This window comes from Leopardus geoffroyi, chromosome B1 (genome assembly GCF_018350155.1).
Source record: "Leopardus geoffroyi isolate Oge1 chromosome B1, O.geoffroyi_Oge1_pat1.0, whole genome shotgun sequence".
Classification (NCBI taxonomy): Eukaryota; Metazoa; Chordata; class Mammalia; order Carnivora; family Felidae; genus Leopardus; species Leopardus geoffroyi.
Genome location: NC_059327.1, coordinates 203,070,878 through 203,087,580, shown reverse-complemented (window position 1 = coordinate 203,087,580; position 16,703 = coordinate 203,070,878).

Here is a 16,703-nt window from a genome sequence, read left to right as displayed (position 1 = left end):
AAGAATTCTCCCGGACTGTGCACACTCTCGTGCGGGAGCACTTACACCCGCTACGTTTAGGCTCAGGGACAGGTGGGGAGAGAGGGGTGGTGGAAACGGCTGGCCAAGGCTGACGGGGACATCGCTGACCTCCTACCATCAGGCAGGGACCCGACAGGCTGTCCGTGTCACAGGCCCGGCTCTGCCGCAGGACTGTGGAGCCAGCGGGGACAAGCTCCTGCCCTCCCTGGGCCTCAGCACCCCTTCTGTGACGTGGGGGAGGGGGTCGGTGCCGGGCCGGCCAATCTGCGGTCCAACCCGCCGGCGGATCTGGGGGCCCCGCGAGAGGTGACCTTCCCTCGGAGACGGCTCGGGGGACACGGGTACTGCTCTCGGCCTGCAGCGCCTTCTCGGTGCAGTGGGGTGACGACGCCCCCACGCAGGGCTCCTGGGGGATGCACTCCGAGTCTACGACGGGAGCGCGCAGCGTGGTGCACGGCCCAGGGAGCAATGTCAGCACACTCTGCTCCACTGGCTCCCTAATTGTGAGAATTGCACCTTTCAGGGCTGTCGCCGGGCCTGGTGCTTCATGCCCCATTCAGCCACCAGATGTTCGCCACTTGATGGTAATTGCCGCCTGGAGAGACCGTCTTTTCAGCTGGATAAACGGAGACAGAGCCCGGCTTCTCACCCGGCCCAGCCGCAGGGAAACGGGCCAGTCGTCTGGCTCTGGGACTCGCTGTCTTCTTCGGCGCTGTGTGGCGGGGACGCTGCTGTCTCCCTGAAGGTGCCTGTGGGCACCAGCTGCCCCAGCGCGGTCTGGGAGCCGTCTCCGGGGGGATTTCTCTAACGTACAGAGCGGGGGCCCAGACCCCTGTTCAGCCGCTCAGCTCAGTCCGCTGCGTCCCGCTCCCCCACACGGCGGCTCTCCTCCCTCCCGTCCGGGCATCTCCACGTCTACTCCAGGGTGCCAGGCTCGTGGTCAACCCCATTCCAGGGCTGAGGAAACTGAGGCCCGGGACCCGCAGGTGTAAGGGGGCAGGGCACACCACGAACCCAGAAACGTCCAACTCCGGACCCCACGTCCTGAGTACCTGGCTCCAGTGCCTGGGGACCGCGGGTCCTGCCAGGGCCTTGCCGCTGGAGGAGCATTTTGCACAGCCTCCTTTCTGCCCAAGGCTTCCCCGTGGGCTCTCAGGACATTTCAGACAGAATAAGAAAAAGCATCCACAGAAAGATCAAGGAGGGCTGGGCGCTGCGTGGGGGGACCGGCCTGAACGCCCCGCCGGCCCAGCCCCAGCCCAGCCCAGCGCCGACGCGGCTCTTACGAGATGCACAGAGACATACGTTTGTTCAGATTCGTTCCTGTATTTTAATTCAGTTGCTGAGCTTGGAGAAGAGGGAAAGGAAGAATAATCCAAGCAATCCATTCCAGCTCAGTATGGAATTAAAAAAAAAAAAATGACTCGAGCAGGCAGGTTTAACACTCTAGAAAAGCACTCCAATCTTTGAGCTCCGCCCCCGGCTCCGGGGGTGGGGGCTGGGGGACGGGAGAAAACACGTTGCTGTGGCACTTGCTGGCGACGAAGCCGTCCTTCCCGGCCGTGCTGGCAGCCGGCTGTATTTTTATATCACATCCGTCGGCAGGACTCAAATATTCCAGTGTGGCCTCGGAGCAAAACACATGCGCCCGCAGGCCCATCTTGAGTGTGGCCCTCGGCCAGGCTGAGCCCCGCGCTCCTGGCCCCCCGCGGGCACGTGGCTGTCCCCGGGCGGGGACAGGCAGCCTCCCCCCACTTGCCGGGGGGCCTCTGAGGGGTGGTATGCAGTCACGGGGGCTCACAGGGATGGGAGGGGGTGAGTCCCACGGTGGTGGAAGTCCGGATCCTGAGAGCTGAGGAGCTGGGGAGGCAGGGACCCAGGGGAGGGTCTCCACCCCAAGGACCCTGTGTCCCTACTCTGGGACTGCCACGAGTATCCAGGGGACCTCAAACTGCCCCCCCCCCACCATTCCAAAGGGTCACCCTCCCATTTGGCCAGCTGGGCTGTGGAGCGCATCACGTGCTGGTGGGGTGGAGAAGCAGGGGGCGGGGGTTGGGTTTGCTCGAGAAGGGGCCCCAGCAAAGCACCTTGGGTCCGTTCGCTGCATGACCGTCCACAAAGAGGCTGCACATCCTTTCCTGGCCGGGCTGGGGCAGGGGTGTGAAGGGCTCTGTGACCTGTAGGCGGACCACAGCGCCATGACACCCGAAGTCGGCCCGGGAAGCGGAGTCAACCGCCAACGCCGGGCCAGAAGAGAGCCCCGGGGACCAAAAATGTGTTTCTTTCCTGCCAAAAGGATTTTCGGCTGCTCCCAGTGAAAGCCCGGGGTACAATGGGATTGTTATTGTCAAAATAAGGATCAGCGCGCAGGGTGGAGTGGGAATGCTGGACCGCAAAGCCCTGGTTAAAGGTATCCTGCTCTCCTGGCTGTGAGCACAAAGTGTGGTCCGAGCTGCCTGGCGGTGATGGAGAAAAGGGAAACAGGTCGAGCACTGGCTGCTGCCAGGTTCACAGGAAAAGCTGGGCACTGGCAGGGCGGCCGCGGGGCACTACCCCGAGCCTGCCCCTCCCCAGGCCGGACCCCAGTTGCTCCGTCGGGGTGGACGCAGCTGTCCTGCGTGGAAGGGCGGGCCCAGCGGCTGAGACTATGGCCTCGCAGCGGCGGGCCCGCAGCCGGTACACGGGTGCCAGAGTGAGGCTGTGCGGCTGCAGACCTGACCCGGTGCAGGGGTGCAGGCTCCCACAGGCCCCCCCGGCCCCAGGACAAGCCCACGCCGCTGGCAGCTGTCAGGCCATCAGCCCCTCCACCCCTTCCCGCTTATCCCATCGCACGGCCTCAGTTTGCCTTTCCTGTGCCTTGGTGAATTCACGTCCTCTGCCAGGAGCACCTTTCCCGTCCTAACCGGAGTGCCCCTCTCATGCCCCTCACGACTTGGGCCAGGTGTGGTCTCCAGAAAGCCCTTTGGAGCCCCAAGTCCCCCACGCTGGGCCGCCACTGCGCCCTCCTCCCGGTGCAGGGAATGCAGCGTGGGAGGGGGCCTAGGGAGGGTCTGAGCTTGGGGACAGTGTGTCATCCTAGCCAGGTGGCCCGGCAGAGCAGGCCTCCCTCAGTGCCGCGGGGCCGTCCTTCCTCACCTGCGAAGAGGCCCCACCAGGCTCGTCCCTGGACTCCAAACCCAAGAGCCACCGTGCCGCACAGTGTGGCAGGCCAGCGGGACAGCGCCCTGCCAGCGGCTCTCGGGGGGGCTGGGGAGGCGCTTGGAGCGGGAGGCAGGTGCTCCAGACTGGGCTCCGGGCTGCGGGGGATTTTCCATTGCACGTGCACCCCGGCTGCTGAAGCCACACGTTCAGATGTTGGTGGGCGGGTCCCCCCCCCCTCACCCCCCCCCCCCCCGCACTTAATTAGCTCTTCGCTGACTGTGCATCGTCTAGGAAAACACAAGAACCTCGGTGCAGCCTTAGCCGAGCTCCGGGAGGAAGACACCCGAACGGGAGCCCAGCTCAGAAACCCTCCTCCCCTTCTACAGAAAGGCCCCGAGAGGGGAGTCGTTAAGGGTAATGACAAAAAAGAACAGACTAAGGGTGGCCCAGAGCCAGTGTCTGCCCCGTGCCCTCCGCACGCCAGCTTCGGGCAGGGCCCTCCTTGTGTCTGAGTGAAGAATCACTCCCTCGAAGCCAGATGGCCTATTGGCAGGGCTCAGCGGCCACACCGAGTCCCCACCAGGCCCCCCCATAGCCATGTTAGGTGGCCTCGTGTCACGGAGGAGGAAACAGAGGCGCCGGGCGTGACGGCGACCCTCCGGCGTCCTCGGTGTCGGGCACACAGAATCGGCCTGCCCATCTCTGCTGGTCTCCGCTCTGTTCCACGGCGAGCCGCCCCGAGATTAAACGCTGAGCGGCTGAGATCAGACAGGGTCTGGGGTTTACTCATTGCTCATGTTGCTTCATTAGTTCTCATGTAACCCGCGCTCCAAAACCTCGGCCGCTCTGTAAAATGACAGGGTCCCCGTGCCTTCAGGACGCCGACAGGGGCCGGCTTTGTTTGTATCGTGTCGTCTTAGAAACGGTTCCCGATGCCGCAGCCGCTCCGAAAGATCACCCGCCCGGGGTGTAGAATGCCAAATGTTTGTCAAAACAATCCCGCTCCCGTCTCCTGGCGTGCCCTGCCGTCGCAAATCGAATTTAAAGCAAAATGAGCCCTCTTTTCATTGGTTCCGGAGAAGCTGTTGTTCACAACTGGACAGTTGCCGCCGTGCACAAGGCCTGAAGCGGGGGGCCGACCAGGAGGTCCTGTCTCGCCGTGCTGGGCGCTCAGCAGCCCTGACCCCGGCCAGCCGGGCCCTCGCAGCCAGGGTGGGATTTACGCACGGCCTGGCGCCTGGCACAGGGTCATGTGCCTGGGGACGGGGGACGCGGGAAAGGGCAACGGATCAATGTGCCCCGGGCGCACTCGGCCGGCCCTTCCCAGGGTCTGGTCACTCGGATGCCTTCGCGGGGGCCTCCGTAGCACAATGGGGACCCCTTGGTGGCTCCCGGGGTGGGTTTCTCCGGGTTGCCAAGGCTGGCCGCTCAGTGTGACCTTTGGCTACCCAAGGCCCCGGTCGGGCTGAGCCGTGGGATCCTGGAGCCTGTTTCCTCGTCTGGACAGGACCCTTCCTACTCACACAGCTTCTGTGGGGACCCTGGCGACAGGGGTCGGAGAGCTGTGCTCCATGGACAGGCTGGCCCAGCTTCGGCCCCACGTGCTCTTCCAGGATGACAGCCAGCGGGCTTCGCGGGCCTTGACCGTCGAGGGAGGCGAGGGCCTTCCGGAGTCCCGGGCACAGGGTTGGGGTGGCAGGGTGGGCAGGCCTTCATCTCCAGCGGGGGACCAGACCCTCGGTGGAGGGGAGGGACCCCTGGACAGCCTCACATGGCAGGGGCTCAGGCCAAGTCCCGGGACGGGAGGGGGTGTTCTGCCAGGCCGCTGGCCTCCCCCAGGACAGCCTGGCTCTACCCCTCATCTCGGCTCCAGACCCCACACAGAGGCCAGCACGCAGTGGGCGCTTAATACACGCTAGAAGAATCTGTTCGGGTCACCTGGGGGATCACTGCTCATGAAGGGTACTCTCCTCTCCTCCCCTTTGTTCTCAGGAGACTATGCCCCCGGTTTACTTGGAATTGTGAGTGATTGAAGCTCAAACTGTCTGGGCATCGCCTGGACCCATTTTACTGATGGGGAAGCTGAGGCTCAGAGAGGTCTGATCGAAAGGCCGCATATCCACTCCCGGACAGAGTCAAAGCCAGGGGGGTTGTCCTCCTCCCAGCTCCCCCTGCTGATTTTCCAAATAATCAGAAAAGCCACAGAGGGAAGTGCAGGGTGGGCTTGGAGGGTCAGCGTGCCTGCCCCTGCCCTGTGCCCTGTGCATCTGGGGGCCCGAGGCCACATCAGGAAGACGGAGAGAAGAGAACAGCCTTCCTTCAGGCTGGAAGAGACACACAGGTCCCATATCCCAGCCCCGGGATTCCCCTCCCTCTTACGTACCTCTGATGGTGGAGAGCTCACCACCTACATGAGACAACGCGGTCCTTATAAGGACTACCCTGACTTTCCATTTTAGGTAGAAACATAGAAGGAACCTACCTCCCTAAACTTTCAACCCCAGATGTTAGGACCCACTTCCCAGGAAACTGTTGAGCCTACCAAAAGTTAGCCAAACTCCCGTATATGTCTTTCCCCCCGGCCCTTCCCTCCTTCCTTCCTTCCTTCCTTCCTTCCTTCCTTCCTTCCTTCCTCTCTCTCTTTCTTCCTTCCTTCCTTTTTCTCTTTCTTTCTTCTTCTTCTCTTTCTTCCTTCCTTCCTTCATGTGCTTGTGCCCATGATCTGCCTGGCACTGGTCTGGAGAGTAGCAATGAAGCCCATGGGGTTACCCCCATAAAGTCACCAGGGAGCACACAGCCTGCTGGGAACTGGGAGAGGTCATGACCCTGGGAGGAGCCGGCCTGGCTGTCAGTAGGGCTCACACTGCTGACCAGTGGGAGTGGAAAGTGAGTAGGGTGGCCAGGAGGCCTGAGAAAGCCCTACTCTGGGGACCCCGGGGCGCCAGGGGTGAGGTCACCGGGTGTCAGGGATGGGGGTCCCCTGGGCTTCGGGGATGGGATCCTCTGTCTCAGCGATGGAGTCACCAGTGGCCTCCAGGGTGGGCCGGTTTGCTATGAGGCCTCTGCTGTCGTCGGGTTCTGGGATTCTTTGAGGCTTCCGCCGGGTTCCCGGAGGACGGAGGACGCAGTGGGAGGGCAGAAGGCGGCTCCCTACCCAGCGGCACGACTTTCCCGCCTTCTCGGCGCCCCGGATCCTTCTCCCTCCGCCCACTGGAGCGGGCTCCGAAAGCAGCACCGGGAGCCACAGCCCCGCTGGGGGACCTGCGGGAGACGGGGGCAGGACCGGCTACGTGGCTTGTGGGCTCAGCACAACGTGCCAGCGTGGGGCCTGGCGAGGGTGGGGGAGCCCGTCTCCCCTCCCTGTGGGCCCAGGGCCCCGACGCGGGGTTCGATGAGCCGCCCCCAAGGCATCCGTCCCGACCTCCACACCCGGCCTGCCGGGCACCTGGCCGGAAGTGGGCGGGGCCTCCGCCAAGCCGCCCCTCGTCCCCTGGGGGCAGGGGTGACCTCCTCTCCGCCTGCCCTGAGGCGCCGCAGCGCGCCCCACCCAGCTGGCCCGGACCCTCCCGGAGCCCCCGCCGTCCCAGCGGACTCCGCTCACCAAACAACACACGACGTCGAAGACAGTGGTTAAGAAGTGGGAGGTGCCCCAGAGCATCGACCCCTGGGCACAGCCCTGGGCAGCCCTCCGAGCTCCGACGCCGTGGGACCTCGCTGTCACCCCGCCAGGAGCATTAACCAGGCTTTTCTCTGAAAGCGGCAGAAAATCCGGATCTGACACTAATTCCAACAGGATTGTGTCTCCAACGGCCGGTTCCAGGAGGGGCCAGCCCTGCTTTCTGCTTCTGGCTCCCCGGCTGAGTTCACAAGGGGGCTGTCACTGGTGCACCTACGTGCTGGTCCAGCCAGCTGGCCTTGACCCGCTGGGGAAGCGCTCACTGAGCACCTGCTGCGGGGCAGGGGGGCGGGGGGGGGGGCGTGCGGGGAAGACATGACCCTTCGAGGCCCTAAGAGCCTGCCGCGCCCCCTGTTCACATCACCATGGCAAAGACAACGCACATCGATGAGCGTTTCTTTGCAAAACGCCTACCGAGAGCCCACAGCCTACCGGGCACCGGGCTGGCGCACCTCTGCCCTCCTGGGTCCGCGGTCTCGTGCGGAGTAGTCGGGCAGTGGCCACAAAACCACGCGAGCAAATACAACTTTACAAATCGTGGGACCCGTGTGCCGGGGGCTTGACCCTGGGGTGAGTGGTGGGGCCAGAGGAGGTCAGCTGAAGGCCAGCAGCCTCCTCCTGGCAGGTCACACGGTCCCGTCTGTGGATGGAGCAGCCGGGAATGTGCGTCCCCGGGCGTGGCCCTGTGAGTGTCCTGGGGCCCCGGTGACACAGGGCCGCAGCCTGGACGCTCAAACTGCAGAAATGCATTTCGTGCAGCCTGGAGGCTGGGGGTCCGGGATCCAGGTGTGGGCGGGGCCGGTTCCCCCCGGGGCCTCCCTCCTTGGTGAGTAGACACCAAGGCACGTTTTCTCCCCAGGTCCTCACGCGGTGTCCCCTGTGTCTCCGTCCTGACCCCCTCCTCTTATGAGCACACCGGTCAGATTGGATACAACCCGTATGACCTCCGTTTCCTTAGATCCCTCTTTAAAGTCCTCATCTCCAAATACAGTCACATCCTGAGGTCCTGGGGGTTGCAACTTTAACGTATGAATTTGGGGGCACACGGTGCAGCCCACGACACCCCGAGTCTTTTTCCCGGCCCCAGGCCCCACTGCATGATACGTGAAGGTCCCTCTTTCTCCTGCTTGTGTTTTCCAGTCGTAGCCCGTGTCACGCGGGTCACAGAGAGTCCTGGGAGGTTGGGCTCCATCGGGGGCGGCCCTGGGTCCATACCTCACAGCGGGGGGGTGGAGGGGTGGGAGGGCTGGGAGCCCGAGTGAGGCAGAGCCACGCGGCCCCACACCCATGACCTTGAGGTGACGGGAAACAGTGTTGGAGAGAGCTGGCCCCGGGCACGGGGGCGTCCGTGAGCTCTCCCGACCCCCCAGGCAGGTGCGCGGGGCTGTGGGGTCGTGGTCCACTTCCTGGCGCCTTCCGTGGCCTGCCCCACGAGGCCCCCAGCCGCGTGGCGCTGGCTGTGGAGGGAGGGGCTGGCTCCGTGCACAGCTGGGCTCCACAGCCCCTGGGTGTTTTTGTTTTTTTTTTTTAAATTTTTTTTTTTTTTCAACGTTTATTTATTTTTGGGACAGAGAGAGACAGAGCATGAACGGGGGAGGGGCAGAGAGAGAGGGAGACACAGAATCGGAAACAGGCTCCAGGCTCTGAGCCATCAGCCCAGAGCCTGACGCGGGGCTCGAACTCACGGACCGCGAGATCGTGACCTGGCTGAAGTCGGACGCTTAACCGACTGCACCACCCAGGCGCCCCGGGTGTTTTTGTTTTTTAACGTTTAGAACACCTTTATTTGTAGTAGCCAAAAAGCCTGGAAACAACCCCAAAGCCCCCTGGTAAGTGGAGGAGGAAACGCCTGGGCGCGCCACGACTCAGCCACAGGAAGCACCCGCCGGGGATGCCACGGAGGCGGGGGGAGCGGGTGTTCAGGTGTCACCAGCGCCAGAGAGGCCGGGCCCAAGGCTGCACCCTCCAAGGCACCAGTCCCGTGACGCGCCGTTTACTAGGCTTCCTGCTTTCGAGCAGTTTTGTGTTCACAGCACCGCTGAGCAGACAGAGCCTCGAGTGCCCGTGGGCCTCCTGGGCGCCAGGTGACTTCTCGGGTGCGGGCTGTGCGTCTGAAAATGGGCGAACATCAGCCGGACGGACGTGGGCCTGGCAGGGGGAGGGGGAGCGGTAAACTGTAGAGGGCTCGCCCAGGACAGGGGCGATTCTCAGAGAGAGGCTCGGTGAACGCCTGGTGGAGGTGGCTGGCCGGCCACCAGGCTCGCTGATGGTAGGAGACGCTGCACCCGAGCCCAGTCCGGAGGCTTCTGGGAAGACGCCCCGGCCAGGTTGCTCGGAGCTGGGGAGGACGGACCCTCCAGGCCACTGGGGCCTCCCGTGAGGCTTGTCATTTGCTGTAATGATGGAAAACTCCCAGCCTGTCCGTGAGGGGCAGCGAGAGCCGGGCACCCTTATCAGCCGACAGGGAGCCTCTGGGTCCGGGGCATGAGGCCCTCCCCTCCCCCCGCCCCCACCAGCGGCAGGAAGAGGGGCCGCTCCCGTGGCCCCCCGCAGCCGCACCAGCCAGAGTAAGGACTGGTCTCCTGCCAGGTACCTCCCTCTCCGATGGCTGAGGCTGGACCCTGGAAACCCAGAAAAAGAGCCTGAGATGACCCGTCCCCGGGCCTGGGGCTCACGTCCTAGCCGTCACCGCCCTGCTGTGGGACCTCAGCACCTCGTCCCTGTCTCGGAACGAACGTCTCCGACACCCCTGTGTCTTCCGCACCTGCCGGGTGAGGGCAGTGTAGACTCAGCATACACCCGCGCACACCTCCCCGTGACCTGTCCCCACGAAGTCCCCCAGGCACCGGGAGGCAAAGAGGGGTCCCCGGGGCTCACTGACACGGCAGCTGGGGCTTCAGCCGACCCCAGGGCGCGTGCTGCTGGTCCCTGCCTCACGGGGGAGCCGGGGACGGGCACCGGAAGCAGCAGGGGCCACCTCCCTTGTTCTCCCGGTCCCCCGGCAGGGCTGCTGACTTGGGGGCCGGGGTGGATGCCTAGTGAGGCCAGTGGCTGCTCCACAAATCTGTACCCTGGAGTCACACGCCCCCCGCTGCCCCGAGTGGGGTGTCTCGGCCAATGTGTGGTAGCTTCTATGCACACGGGCTGCAGGGAGAGTTCAGGGGCAGAGGAGCCTGGTGACCCCTTCACCCCTGGCAATCCCAAGGCACTTGGATTTCGAGCCTATTCCGGGCCCACCCCGGGCAGCGGTGACCTCATTGCTGACCACTTAGTAGAAAACAGGACTCCGGTTCGAGCCCCGGCTCAGCGAACGTCCGCTGCAGCCTTCTGATGCACCCACCGGCTGGGGCCCCGGGTCGATGTGGACACCAAGCTGCCACAGGGAGGAAACTCCATTCACACCCGCTTCAGACTGGCGTGGGGGGGGGGGGGTGACCACCTGTGTCAGTTGAGATGTTTCCAGCTCTGTCTCTTTCCAGGCCCCACTCTGCTCGCCTGCTTTCTCCGGAGAGTCCCTGCAAGGCGGCAGGACGGCCACCAGCAGCCTCAGCGTGATGGTCTCCCCGCTCAGCAGCCCCAGGAATCGGGAGTCAGGTCACATCCCGTGCACAGCCTGGGAGTCAGGACGGGTCAGCCCCACCTGGGTACACGGACCGAGGGTGGGAAGGGGGGCGATGCTCTACGGAACAGCCAGGTGCTCTGGGCAGGATGGTGACAGGCAGCCCGCAGAGGTGAGGCAGCCCCACGGGGCCCTGCTCTGCCCACCGTCTCCCTGTAGCGCCGCGGCCTCGGGGCATCTGCTCACCCGGCCTGCCCTGCTGTTGCCTCTGGATGTCCTTGCCCTGCGGACTCCCTTCCCGACCCCCACGTGCTGCACGAGGGCAGGGGTCCGAGCCCCGGGGTGAGTCACGCCCTTTCTCACGCGGCGCAAGCCCTGCCGGAGAAAGTTCTTCCCCAGACCACACTGCTGGGTCCCCGGCCGGGGCTGTCCTCTGCCCGGGGCCACCTCTGAGGCCTCCCCTGGAGGGACCACTCCCCAGGGCTGGGCTCCTTGCTGCCAGCTCCCCACGCGGATTTTTTTCTCCTTCTCTGGAGCTGCGACTTTGCTGGGCTCTAGGCTGGGGCTGACGCGGCCTGTCCCCGGCCTGGGAGCCACAGGATGACCCTGACACGAGCCCCCTGGCTGGGCTGCTAATGCCCGGAGACCAGGGACGGATGCTCAGCCCGGACAACAGACAGTTCCTGCTGCCAGCATCTTGGCCGTGCTGGAGACTGGGGCGGCCGTGCTCCGTCCCCCCGCCGAGAGCAGAGCCGCCCCGCAGACTGTCAGCGGGCCGCCACCCTGCCAGACTCTCCGCTCAGACACGCGGCTTCTCCCTCTCGGGTGGGGGGAGGGGGGCGGAAATCTCCAGTCACGTCCTGCTGCAAAGCGGTAAACCTGTCGTCCCTAATGAACAGCTCTCATTTCGAGCGGGCTACGGAGGCGCGCAGCGGGCTGGCGTCTGCTGGCTGTCTCTCGCTTACCTGTCACGGCTCCTCTGGACCCCGACGCGCCCGGCCCAGCGCTTTTATTGTTTATTGTGGTAACACACACACCACATAAAAGGTGTCGTGTTCGCCGTTTGAAGTGCCCGGTTCGGTGGTATTAACCACGTGCACGTTCTCGGGCAAACAGCCCCACCATCCCTCCCGGCACTCAGGAAACTGAAAGTCTGTCCCCATAAACACCAGCCCCCCTACCCCCGCTCCCCTCTCCCCCGGCCCCTGGCGTCCACCACGGCAGTTTCTGTCTTTACGATCTTGGCTACTCTGAGCATACGACTCTGCTGTCGTCTGGAACCAAGGAGGACGGTTTAAAGAAGCCAAGATTTGTGCCGACCCGTGTGTCACAGCTTTTCCTACGATGTCCCCCCGCCAGAGGCTCCCGGGCCCTCTGGCACGCCTCCAACGACGGGGTGCTCACTATGTCCTGGAGAGGCCCACTCCTGAGACTCTCAGGGGGAAGGACGCTCTGGGGCTCAGGCCAGTGAGCTCCTGGCCCCGCTGTTCCTGATCCGGCGAGAGAGTTTGCTGAGCGCCCACTGCAGGCCAGGCCCAGTGTTGGGGGCTGGCAGACCCGGGCTGGAGGCAGCGGCTGCCTTCGTCGGGGTGGGGGGGCATCCCATGTGGGTGCGCAGCTGCTGGGCCGTGACCCGCTCGCGGTGGGCACCCTCCCGGGGCTCACTTCTCAGGAGGCTGCTCTGTGCTGAGCCGGAGGGGCTGGGTCACTTCGGGGCCTCCGAGAGGCACGTGCGGGGAGGAATTCGACGTGTGGGAGGTGGTCGGGGGGGTATCGCTGCTGAAGGGGACGTAGCAGGTGTGGGCTGGGAGCACCTGCACGTGGGGGGGGGTGCAGGCTGACCCCAGGAGACGGAAGGAGGACAGGGTGGGCGGAGCCTCCGTGCAGAGCAGTTCGGACAAAGTCCCGGCGGCACGATGGGGGCTTGAGCGAAGCCTGCCGGCAGGGGAGATACACGCGGCAGGGCTGGCTCTGGGGCCCCCGAGGGTGTCACCCAGCTCCAGGCCAGTGCTTCACGGGCACCAGCACCTCAGGGGGACCAGAGGGAGGGACCCGGGGCCGCCCTCGGCAAGAGCGGGACCGAGGGACCGAGATTCTCCACTTCACAGGAGAAGGATGGGGCTCAGGAGGGAGCGGCCCCAATGCAGCCGGGACAGGGACACGGGAGCGGCGACCTGGCCCCTGGGCCGTGCAACGCCACGCGCGTGCACAGCTCCGAGCACTGGGCTGACTGGTGGACAGTGAGAGTCAGCACCCAGCCCCGGGGGTTGTGACTGGGCCCCTGGGCCCGCGGCTGCGTGTTCAATGAGAAAGTGCCCCGCTAAAGCGACACAGAGAGAACTGGCCCCAGGCGGATGTGGCCCAGATGCCCATGCGGCGGAGCGGGGGCTCCAGAAGGCTGCCCGATCCCAGGTTCTCAGGTCGACACCACTGGCCGGGCTCGTGACCGGGAGCTCGGCAGGGGTGGCCTGATGGGGGAGGGGTGAGCGATACTTGGGGGCCCTCCTTCAACCCTCAGCCCCTCTCTTCGTCTCCACCGGCCTCTTCTCGTCAGCGGGGCCGGGCATCCTGACTCAGGGCAGGACCTGCACAGAGGCTGATGGGGAAGCCGGGGGCCCGCCCTGTCTGGGTTGGCTGCCTGGCCACCCGCAGCTCCACGAGGGAGGGGGGCAGGGAGCTGCAGACCCCGCTCCGTGCAGCGTGGGAGAGCTTGTCTTGTTAGCTCACGGTGGGGCACGGGGGCCGGGCGCCTTGGGCCGGGGAGGGCAGAGTCTGGGGCAGCCCCGGCGGGAGTGCTGGCCCGCAGGGCCCCTCGGGTGAGTCCAGGGGGGCAGCGCCACTCTTCTCGGGCCCCCTCCCGAAGCAGTCACAGAAATGAGCCGTAAAAGTTTTTTTGTTACCTTTCCAGCCCAGACAAAATCAATAAATTCTGGAAACGTGAGAACAGCTGACCTTTGAATTTCTAGCAAACCTTCAAAGCATAAGTTGGTTTGGGCCCCGGCTCAGAGCTGGGGGCCAGTCTGGAGGTGCTGGGAAGGCCCCGGCTCCAGGGTGCGGCTGAGGCAGGGAAATGAGGGGCAGGGATTCCAGAAAGTGCCGAGACGGGCCCGTGAGCGGAGTTACCTCTCCAAGGCGTGGCTATGCCTCTGCTCCTCCTTCCCTGCCGGAAGGTCTCTGGCAGCTGCAGACACGCAGCATCACAGGCTTTACAGATGGGGAAACTGAGGCCCAGGGAAGAGGAGGGGCTGGGGCCTGACTCCCAGCACCCTCTGCTTTGTCCGCCCAGACCCTGCCCCGGCTTCCTGCCTTGGCTGTCCCCGCTGGAATGTGGGTCACTGTGGACCCGGTGGCATTGACTTGTGCCGGGGGACCCAGGTCAGTAATTGATTGATTTGCCACAATGCTCCAGGTCATGCTAGCCACCGGGGAGGACGCTGGAGCCAGCCGTGGTCTCTGAGAGCTCAGCATCTTGGGGGGGGGGGCACGTAAATACAGACACAACAGAGCAGGGCTCTGGGGGGGGGTGACGGGGGGACCTGATGGGGCAGCCCAGCCAGGGAGCCATCCATCTACGGCCCTGGATCTACAGAGAACCCTACATGGGCGTCTGGGTGCCTGGAGACTGGTTCTTTTTATTTATTTATTTTTGATAGGCTTCATGCCCACTCTGGGGCTTGAACTCATGATCCTGAGATCAAGAGTCACATGCTCAACCCACGGAGGCAGCCAGGCGCCCCTGGAGACTGGTTCTACTTGGGGGCTCAGCCGAGGCTTACTAGAAAAGGCAACATTTGGCCTGAATTTTGGAAAACGTGGGAGCTGTCTCTGGAATACACGGAAGGGGAGGGGCCCGCAGAGGAGCCCTAAGTGTGACCCACCTGCTCTGGGACCCAGCAGCCCACGCACGGAGCCTGGACCTCGATCCCTGGGTCCTGGGGGGATTTGGTGTGCACTTTGCTGGCAGCTGTGCAGGCCGAGGGTCCAGACCAGGATGGGGAGGGAGGAGGCTGGAGTGGGGGCCCCATGGGACACCAGCACGGTCCTGTGACGTCTGTGGTGTCGACGCGGGACCCACTGGACAGGAGTGAGGGGATCGGATGTGCGTTCCAGGTGGACCAGAAGCTTCCCGTCGGGTGGACGGAGTAGGGCAGGGCTGGGGGCAGGGTGGCGGCCGGGAGGGCCCCTCCCGCAGAAGAGGTGGGCGGGGCTGCATTTGGGGCCGGTTGGCTCCATACCGCCCCACGCGCTTGAGGTAAAGTCAGGTGCCGGCTCTGTGTCCCCACCAGGCCTAGCCCTGCCCCTCCTGGCTGGTGGCCCTTTAGGTGTGACTCAGCAGGAGGAGCAGACTGCCAGGCTTGGGCCCCGCCCACCACTCCTGGCACGAGTGTGTGGTGGCCTTAGGCTGGGCTCCCCCGGGGCAGGCCAGGAGGTGAGGGCTCAGTGAGCACCCCCGGAAGGGTGGGTGGAGGAGGGGTGAGGAGGGAGGAAGGACAGGGCTTCTGGGTGTCCCAGGGAAGGGCCACTGGGGAGCCTGGAGAACATGCCTGCCAGCACCCCAGCCAGAGGCCACATGTCTCCACATGTCTCCAGGAGAGCAGCAGACGTGATACCGCCTGAGAACTGTCCCACGGACGGTGTCCCCGCCGCCCGTGGGGCCAGACACGCCCGAGGCTCTGCAGAGGGAAAGACGGGGGCTGCCGGGCCGCAGGGGATACGGGTGGGGCAATGCAGTGGGACCCCGCGGGCCCGTCCACCCTGCCCGGGTCTCCCGCAGCAGGGTGAACGCGGTCCCCCAGATTTGTACCCACCTGGGACCTCAGAGGGTGGCCTTATTTGGAAACCGGGTCTTTGCAGATGTGACTCACCAGGATGAGGACATGCTGTGGCGGGGAGGGCCCTAATCCAGTGATGGTGTCTGTAAGAGGAGGGACACAGACAGACACGGGGTGGGGGGCACGTGACCACAGAGGACAGACGGAGGATGTGGCCCGGAGCCCAGGAGCGCCTGCAGCCGCGGGAGCTGGAAGAGGCGGCAAGGACCCTCCCCGGCGGCCTCTGGAGGGAGCCGGGTCCTGGGGACACCTTGATTTCAGACTTCCGGCCTTGGGACTCTGAGAGACTCAGGTCCCTCCCCTCCCGCCTTCTCCTGTGACCGGGACCAGATCCCCACACCTGCACTCTGGGGTGTGCCCACCAGCACCCCTAGCCCTCAGCACCACCCCAGGGTTGTCCCTGCTCCCAGGCCCTGCCGCCACCCTCCTGGGGAGTTCAGACCTGCTCCCAGCTCACCGCTTGTCCCCATGTCCCCCCCCACCCATTGGCCTTCCCTGCCTTTCCAGCCCTCTCCCTCTGCCTGTTCTGGAAATCTCCCCTAGACCGATGACTCTGGGTGAGTTCAGGTCACGGGGCCCTCGTGGCTGCATCTCCAACCTTCTCTGGAAGGTTCCTGGTCAAAGATGATGCAACACTCCCCATGTTCCTCCTCCCCGCCTCCCCCGCTGCCCCTGCACACGGCGCCGTCTACGCCTGTGACCACACGCGAAGCCCTGCCGGAGCCCCTCCCCTCCCAGGAGGACCTCCGCCCCCCCCAGTCCCCGTGGCCACCCGAGGGTCTTGACCTTCCCGCTTACGTTTTCCGAGAAAGGAGAAGCCTCAGCCTGACTTCCCGCCCCGCCTGGACCAGAGTGCGCTGTCTCCCTCTCTGCTGTGCCAGCCCCTGGGGAGCCGTCACCCCCACGTGCCCACCGGGCTCCCCCTGAAGACGGCGGATGCGGGTGCAGGCCAGCTCCGGGGCGCCGGGCCCTGGTTGCCACTCACCGCCCAGGAGCGGGAACAGACGTAGCGGCCCCGCCCCTGCCCGGCTGGCCCGCCGCTGCCGGCTTTGCCGTCCTGCTTCTTCTGGTAGCAAATGTCCTCGAAGGGGGTGTCCGAGCCCGCTGTCCCCTTCATGTCCCTCAAGCTCTCCTCCATGTGCCACGCTGAACATCGCTTCCGGCCCCCCAGCTGGCTTGGCCCCTCCCCCTCCCCTGCCCGGCCTCTGGACCCCCCCCCCCCCCCACGCCACTTGCCGGCTCCTCCTGCTGGTGGGGGCCCTGCTCCCCTGAGCCTCTCGCTGCACCGAGGGCCCTGCACCTCTCCCCCTGAACCACCTCCGGACGCCCGTCCCCTGCCTTTTGGGGATGCACCCCCTGCAGGTTAGGTCCCAAACCTTCCCCTCGGTTCCCGCAAACAACTCTGCCCCCCCCCCCCCCCCGCACGTGGCGTCCCCTGCCCCTGCACGTGGCGTCCCTATCCCCGCACGTGGCG